The 8,504-nt window shown below is 33.7% G+C and overlaps 1 long non-coding RNA gene across 1 annotated transcript; it reads right to left on the bottom strand.

Annotated features, from left to right (window-relative positions):
- Positions 1-2,618: 2,618 nt before the first annotated feature.
- Positions 2,619-4,120, bottom strand: LOC113284253. The gene is made up of 2 exons (XR_003328057.1): positions 4,039-4,120; positions 2,619-3,841 (listed from the first exon to the last, which is right to left on the bottom strand). It is a non-coding gene; the product is annotated as an uncharacterized LOC113284253 (long non-coding RNA).
- Between the last annotated feature and the right edge of the window lie 4,384 nt (positions 4,121-8,504).

Genomic DNA, 8,504 nt, shown 5'->3' with positions numbered 1-8,504 from the left:
AAGTATTAACTTAATTACTCTATATTATCTATCTGGTTTTAATGCAAAATAAAGTATTTCTTATCTTATTTAATTTACAAAACCTGACTGTAAATAATTATTAATAATTCTGCGCAGCTACTTGATCCTAATTATTGCTTTAGTCATTAGATATTTACTAATGAGATTTTAATTAGATATAGTTCATTACAATACTATTTGATAAGTATTAGTATGACTTTTGTTATAATTATTAGTGATCCTATTATTTTATTATTATTAACACTAATGGTCGGACTATTATCTTAATTACTTTTACTATTTAAGTTCATTTCTGATTTAATAGATTAATGGTTCTAATTACGGGAAAAGGTACTCTATCAGTTTCCAAGTAAAATTTAGGGTCTAATAGTTCACTAATAGAAGTAAGTCCTCCTTTTATGAATGGTAATCCATGAATGTAAGTTGCCATGTCTAAGCTGATCAGACCTGACAATGGTTTCCAACAAACAAAGATAACACAAACACACCAGAATTACAAACCTCACTATTCTCCAGTGCTAGATTATTTCTAACTTGCACAACAATTGGTTTCAACTTACAATTTTTACTTCATATTATATACACGCAAAACAAGAGGCAAGCAATCAACATGCTGAACAAATCAATCAATCAAATCAAGTTCTTGAATGTTTTTAGTGATTAAGATTTATCTCACAAACCCAACCCAATTCTAACAATTATAGTTCACTATCTTGCACTGGATATTATCTATTGTTTCCCATGTAAGACCTAATAGTGAGCTCTGATACCAAGTATGTAGCGCCCCCTAAGCTAGCAGCTGACTAATCCAAGAGATTAGCTATAAAATGAGGCACTAACGATTTAAAACAACTATTTAAACTTTAAGAAAGAAGTTCTAAACAAAGATTAACTTGAATCTAAACCCTCTCTGAAATAAATACAAGGACTCCTCTCAAGTGATACATATTTAATAATGAGTTGATTTACAAATAAAATATATATACAAAATAAACGTAGCGGAAGCTAATCAACTAAGGAAACCAACTCCTCAAGCTGTCATCGCCACGTGCACATCTTAATATGTCGCTGAAACTGAAAGTGGGAATGGGTGAGCACATCATCCCTAAAAGGGGTGCCCCGTAGAAATAACAACTAACTTTCAAGTAATCACTAGAATGATTTAAAAACAATGCAGGTTTTACTGAAAACCGTTTGAAAAAACGGAAAACAGAATAAAGCATATTAAGATAGTAAATTGTACTGAAAATATAAAGTTCTACCAACCAATTATTCGGCACACATTCACAACATAAATATTAGTTAAGCGACGCAGTCCTTCGGAGTAGTAAGGCGTGACTCTTGTGGATTCTTCAATGATCATTAAAGCGCCCTGAGGTTTGCCGCCCCGTAGTCATATAAGATTTTTACCTTACCAGTACCTCAATATACGCGCACTCTACATATCAAGTATCGAAAGAGAACTAATGATGACAACATTAAATCCGACAGGAGAACTTAATCATAGAGATCCCTGTACATCTCGAAAATCAAGTCCAACAATCAAATTTAAGATTCTCAACATCATTCACTCCAAATACCAAAACACAATATAATAGCTTTTGAAAGTAATTTAAAAGAAACAGTAAACATCCACGTATGAGACATGTGTTGCCCGTACAGAAATAATATTCGGTGACACGAGTACACACCTAGATTGTTTATTAGTTGGCGACAATTTTCATCCCTTTAGCGCATAAATATAGATATAACTTTTGGGAAACCACATCACACACCAATCAAAAGGAACCTTCTCCCTTTCATGCTAACAATAAATAAAGATTGTAACCACTTTCCAGTTAATGGAAAGAATCACTTTTGAAAATAAGTAAATACTCCCAAAACACAGATATCAGTTGTTTCTAAAGATCCAAGCCCATCCCAAAATGTAAAAGAAAACTAGTTTGTGTTACACACAGATAATACATGCGTACACTATCATATAGTAACAAAGATATGCATGAATTTCACAAAAGATAGGTTTGTAAAACAATAATGAATACAAGAGAGACCGTTATCGATTTTCACCTCTTCTGATGACAAGCCTCGCATACCTTGAGATGTTCAATCCACTGGATCATCCTTTGAATCGTTTCGTTGTTAATACAGAGTTAATTACACAAGCACTCTAAAGCTTAGCCAAAAGGCTCACACAAGGCTCATAATATAATCTCATACATTTGTCTAGGTTAAGTGAACTATCTAATTATTCTAAACCCATCTATGGTTCTACATCTTTTCATTATCTATCTTTAGCGTAGGTAAGATCTACCAATTGAATTAGGTTGATTCTATAGTCCACTAGATATGTCTTACGAATATCCATAACTTTGTAGAAGAAATCCAAGTCTAATTCAGACCATAAGTGGTCCAATTCATCAAATAGGGACACTAGTTTTAAGCCCAAGTCCAATTCATCAGTCAAGTCTAAGGTCAACAGAGTCAAAGTCTAGTCAAAAGGTCAAGTCAACTTAGTCAAATAGAAAATGGGTAAGCTAACTCAGTCAACAAGACTGATTCAGATAAAACATGCCAAGAGCAAAGCATAATGCAACACAGAACAACTAAACTCAAATAATACATTTATAACTCTCATTGCAAATGAATACATCTTAATGATCTTTTCTCTGCCTTGCAATTCTAACACTTCCAATTACAACACTAGAATCCATTTGTATTATTTACACCTGCAATTACTTTTCATTTCATTACTCCTACACCAACTCAGTCCACAACACCTGCAGTCACAAACCCACAAGCAATACCATATCCAACTACAATTCAACTTCAATCATAACAACTCCAACTTCCCAGAAATCACTACCAACATCAGTTTACTACTCCTGCAATAATCCACAATCCATTATCTAACTCAACCAATGTATTCAACAACATCAGTTCTCATTGTGAGGTCATTAATTCTCTGAATCCTCGCAACTAATTCTAATTAGCTCATGTCTGCATCTGCAATTGATGAACACAATCCAACCTTACCAACTCTTACATCTTCCAGCCTCCATAAATCATTCATCTAAACTCAGTTCAATCTTCTTATTTGTAATTTTACACAATCACCTTTACAATTCTGCCTCCAAGTTAACCATTACTCAAATTACTAACCTCTGCAACCTCCGCATCTTCAGAATCCCTTGTTAATAAAAACACCAGGCCCATCTTTTCCTTGTAATGCATATACATCTCGACTCTCCAAACTCATATTCGTAAACAAGCCACCAGCAATTGCAGTTTCATTTACTAACAATATCCCAACTAGTTACAACTGTAACTCAATTCCAAATTCAACAACTCCCTGCAACTTAACAATGGCCACAGAACCACTACTAAGTAACTCAACTCCACCTGCAGCACAGATCAACTACACAAATCATCAATATCATCAACTTCTTCATGTTCATCACTTCAAGCTCCATTCCCCAACAACACCAATATACACAGCAACCTCAACATCCAAAAATTACTACTCAATTCATCAGTAACAATTCCATAACCCCTGTAATTCAAAATTACCCTTCAACTGCCCTGTCAAAAAAAAACTCATCATCACCTTAAATCAAAGTTTAAGAATACCCCATTCAATTAACACCCATAAGCAGTACCCATCCAAACATAACCATCTTATTCCTTCTACTGCCATAAACTCCCCTGAGATTCCAAATCTTTAATTAGGATGCCAAAGCACACAAACCTCCTTCCCCTGAGTCCAAAACTTTCACCACATACTCATCTTCTTTATCCATCACCCGAACACAGGAACCTAGGTCTGAAATTATAAAAACCTTAATTCCAAATTGGGGAAGAACATGGTAAACCCTAATTTCTCTACGAATCAAAATTAAACTCAATAAAACATCTGAACTTTAATTAACAACAAACCCAAAACTATTATCAATTAAACCACATCAAAAATCAGGAAGCAATTTCAATCAATTCGATACCCTAAATAAAGTTCTGTTTTACCTTATTTCAATTCAACACCAGAGAAGCTTCACCTCTTCAATTCAACAGCAACCCTTCTCTTCCTCATCCATTAACTACCCAAATCACCTCTCAAATTCAAATAAAAACCTAATTTAATCTCCTCGGATTTATCACGAACCTATAAAAGTCTTCAATTTCTCTTCTTTATAAAACAGAACATCCGCAGCACCATCACCTTCATCTTCTATCAATCAAACTAACAAGGTTTAACTCAATTCTTTTGAATTGAGATCGACAGAGAAAAAGAGAGAACTTAGAAGAACAAAGAAGAAGAAAGAAGAAGAAAGAGAGAAAATAAGAGAATGAATTCTCTTCGACACGTTGGGTGGTGATAAGGTAAAGGAAAAATACTAAAGGCACCTAGATAAAAGATAGGGGCAGCCAGGTCGGTCTAAGGATACTTATCCGATGATATCTTGTTCATCCGGTATTCGAATGACACGTTCGAGTATTCTATTTCGCATAACTTTTTGAGACATATTCATCGATACTAGATTCATATCTAAATTATTATTAGATTAATTTATATTAATTAATGTTCGTGTTAAACTAATCGATTCATTAGCGGCTAAACGTGTCTTGACTGGTCTAATCGCGTTGACGAGCTTGAGGCTCGTTACAGGTCACACCAATTACTAGGATCGGTTACACCAATTACTAGGATCGGTCACACCAATTACAAATATCGATTATACCATCTTAGGTGATTACTTAGGATCGGTTGCACTAATAAAAGTCATACCAATACATAACTCTAGAACTGTGAATGGTTTTACCAAGATACATAATAAATTATGATGGGTTATGTAATCCAAAGATATGCAATGAATAACAATACCAATTAGCCTAGCGTTTTCCCTTTCGATTCATAAAACAAGTTCATGAATGTACTTCCTTTAAATGAATGTAAGCATTGTTTCCTAGGATGAAATATTCACCCATACCCATACACATAATCACAATAGCATTCATACGATTATGTCGATGACTTATATACGAAGTTCAAAAGATAAGCGATACACTTCATATTGTAATTCCTTAACACTATATCTACTAGAGTATAATCATTCAAAGCTCCGCAATTATATTTTCAACCTCAAGAGGAAGGATGGTGTCGTCGATGTATCTCTTTACTTCTTCATATTCTTCAAGTCTTCGAGTAATACTTGTATGTCTCATAATCCTAATATTTTAAGCCTAACCTATACGAAGTTGTCTCTAGTACATAATCAAGAGACTCTTTAATTGAGTTTTGATTCACTAAAATATGACAAACAAACTTGACATACCAACGCTTGGTGGGTTCAACCGAGCTATGCTGTAACAATCTCCCCCTTTGTCAATTTTAGTGACAAACTCTTACAATTATATGGATAAACAAATTACAAAAATTCATTATACATACGCTTGATTCCAAGTTTCAACAACACAATAATCTGCATATATTCAACCCATAAATGCCGTCGTTGACATTTAAATAACAAATCTAAAACTCCCCCCAAAGGTAAGATAAGTATATTTTCAATTTGTACATCTTTTTTATTTTCCATTTGTAGTCCAAATAACTACAATCAACATATGATATGTTTCTCCCTCTTAGTCAGTGCTTTACTCTTTCGTTAGATATAACGTTTAAGCACAATTATCCTTTCCTTAGTGATTACAAATCACTTGTTTGCTACATATATTTATCCCCCTTTTTGCCACAAAATGACAAAGGTCCGAGCAAATACCAAAATCGAAAGGATCTTACAATCTAAAAGAATTGTACAGCCTATAAGAGTTAAGCACGAAGGTTTTTCACATGCCACTTTAGATAACCAATATCAAAACCGAAACTACAAGTAATTTGGTTTTAATATGTTATCAAGGAAACAATTTCCCGAAGCAATTTTCCCTAATAGTTTACAGATTGACTAAGAAACTTAGTTCCCTTGCTAAACCGATTGCACAAATACAATCGCTTATTTTGATAAGACCAAAATAAAGATCAGAATTAACTTTATTTTTCTCATTAGGCTCTAATTATTCGAACAATAGTTTAGACCTTACACTTAGACAAGACAAATACTAGGTTAGTTAACTAATATTTTTTGTCAAGGCATTCTATTAGACTTGAATAACCGAATCCTTTACTTTTGATAAGTCTAACTAATACTAGAATTAACTTAGTTTCTCTTATCCGGAATCGAATTGGAATAAACAAATGATCACGTATTTTGTTAAGCCATAAACAATACATACAAAAAATAAATTGGCTTGCACAATTATTTCTCTTAATCGGAAGCAATTGAAATAAACATAGATATTAAAGCACCGCAATTGCACCGAAATTTCATTAAGTCTAAAACAATTGATACCAAATAATTAAGAAATATATCAAACCAATTTTTCTTAACCGCAAACAATTGAGTCAGACACACACATCCATACATACATAATGGAATAAAAATCAATTGTGCCGAATTTTGTTAAGCAAAAGCAAAATATATGCAATAAACTCAAGCTTTTCTTAAACATGAAAACGATTAACTAACAAATTCGTTACCTCAAATTCCGCATCCTCTTATCCCCAGAAAGATATATCATTAAGCGCAAGTTTAAGTTAGAACTCTCCCCCATTGTGTTGTCATCCTCTCGCAAGAACAAAAGAACAACAACAAAATCAACCTTTACCAGAGAAAGGTTGAATCGGTTTTAACTAATGCGTGCCAATAGCAAAAGTTGAAAACCCGAAACACATATGATTTTATGTTAAACACAACGATTCAACATATTGTGACTTTTTCACATATGAGTTTCAATAGGAACACCTTATGATCCTTTGATAAAGACTACCAACATGGGCTAGAACTTAATCCCGCTAAATCAAAAAGCCACATAAACCATAAGGGTTCACACATCATATAAGATGGAATATTAAGGTTAATAAAACCGAAACCAAACATCCTATACACATAGCAATAATAAAAAGCATTCAAGCACAGGCTATGTAATCGAAAACTATCACAAGAAAGATTATAAAATAATAATTTTATTCATAGACAATAGATAGTTTTATTCAGAAATAGACCTTACACAATTATTGAAAGAAATCAAAAACAGATGTCTATTTTGTTTAGATTAAGTATAACTTAATCTCTAGTGGTGCTCTTATTGTTCACTGAAGTTTCTTCAGTGTTCAAACTCTTGAAGCATGTCTCCAGGGACTTGTCTGCAACCACTTCCTGTTTCTCAAGTTCTTCAACTTGAACCTTCATACCCGCAAGATCAGCTTTTGTTTCTTCAATTCTGTCCTTGAGCCAATCTTGATGACGGATCGTCATTATGAGGTTGGTTCTTAGTTCTTCAAAGCCTTGGATATAGTCAATCATACTATCAGAACGTATCCACTTGGTCTTTGTTGGATCTTGAAGGTTGTAAGCCAACAGATATGACTCATCTTGAGATCCAGTAGAACTATCAGAATCATATTCAGACATGATTTTTGATATAATTTTCTTCTTCCTTTCTTTATTGATTCCTTGACAATCCTTAACCTTTTGAGCTTTCTCCTTATTGACCTTTATAATCCAGCGAGTTATTGGAGGCATGATAGGTATTTAAATAAGAATTGATCAGGATTTCTTAATACATGCAAGAGATTGTATCTCTTAAGAAGAGACAATTCTCGAACCGAAAATACTAGGGAAATTCTGAAAATATATATAGAATATATTTTGTTTCCTTTGTCAGAACTTCTCATGCTGTAAGCTTTATTAAAATTCGAAAATTTCCAATAAAACCTAATTTTGGAAGATCATGATAAACATGAACAGTGTTTTAGACAAAAATGGATTCGCAGTTTTTTTTTTCCTTAGGAATGCTTTAAAAATAAATAATTTTTTAAACAACTTTTGGTTGGTAACCTAGCAACAAGCTGGGCTCCAACACCTCTTTGAATAGCAACTCCTAATGTATGAAAAATAACATTGCCAAATCCACTACCAGCGTCATTGCTAACTAAACAATTTTTCAGACGCTTAAAAAAACACACAATATCTTCGCCAAGTTCCCCTAAAGTAGAAAAATCTAAGACCCAAACCATGACCATGTGCAACACACTTGTCCAAATATTTAGTGTGTTTGCGTGAAACAACACTAGATATAGCTTTTACCGGGATAAAAGATCTGACACCTTCACCGGTGAAGGGCTATACTCCTGTGACATCCATACAAACATCTTGTCCATTCTCCAAGTTGAGCACGAGAATATCAGCAGGCTTCAAATCTTTGTCATCATCCGTCAGGAAACCAAGAGGAACTTCCTTGCGCGCAGGTACACCATCTTTGTAACAAATATCAACGACAACATCACGAACGATATCATGTCGAAACTTAGGACCTACATCTTTAGCACAATGAAGCACATGATCCCCAAAGATGTCCATGGATTTGTTGCAACT

Source organism: Papaver somniferum, chromosome 5 (assembly GCF_003573695.1).
Source record: "Papaver somniferum cultivar HN1 chromosome 5, ASM357369v1, whole genome shotgun sequence".
In the NCBI taxonomy this organism is placed as follows: domain Eukaryota; kingdom Viridiplantae; phylum Streptophyta; class Magnoliopsida; order Ranunculales; family Papaveraceae; genus Papaver; species Papaver somniferum.
The sequence above is the reverse complement of the archived record's forward strand: the minus strand, read 5'-3'. Positions and strand labels throughout refer to the sequence as shown.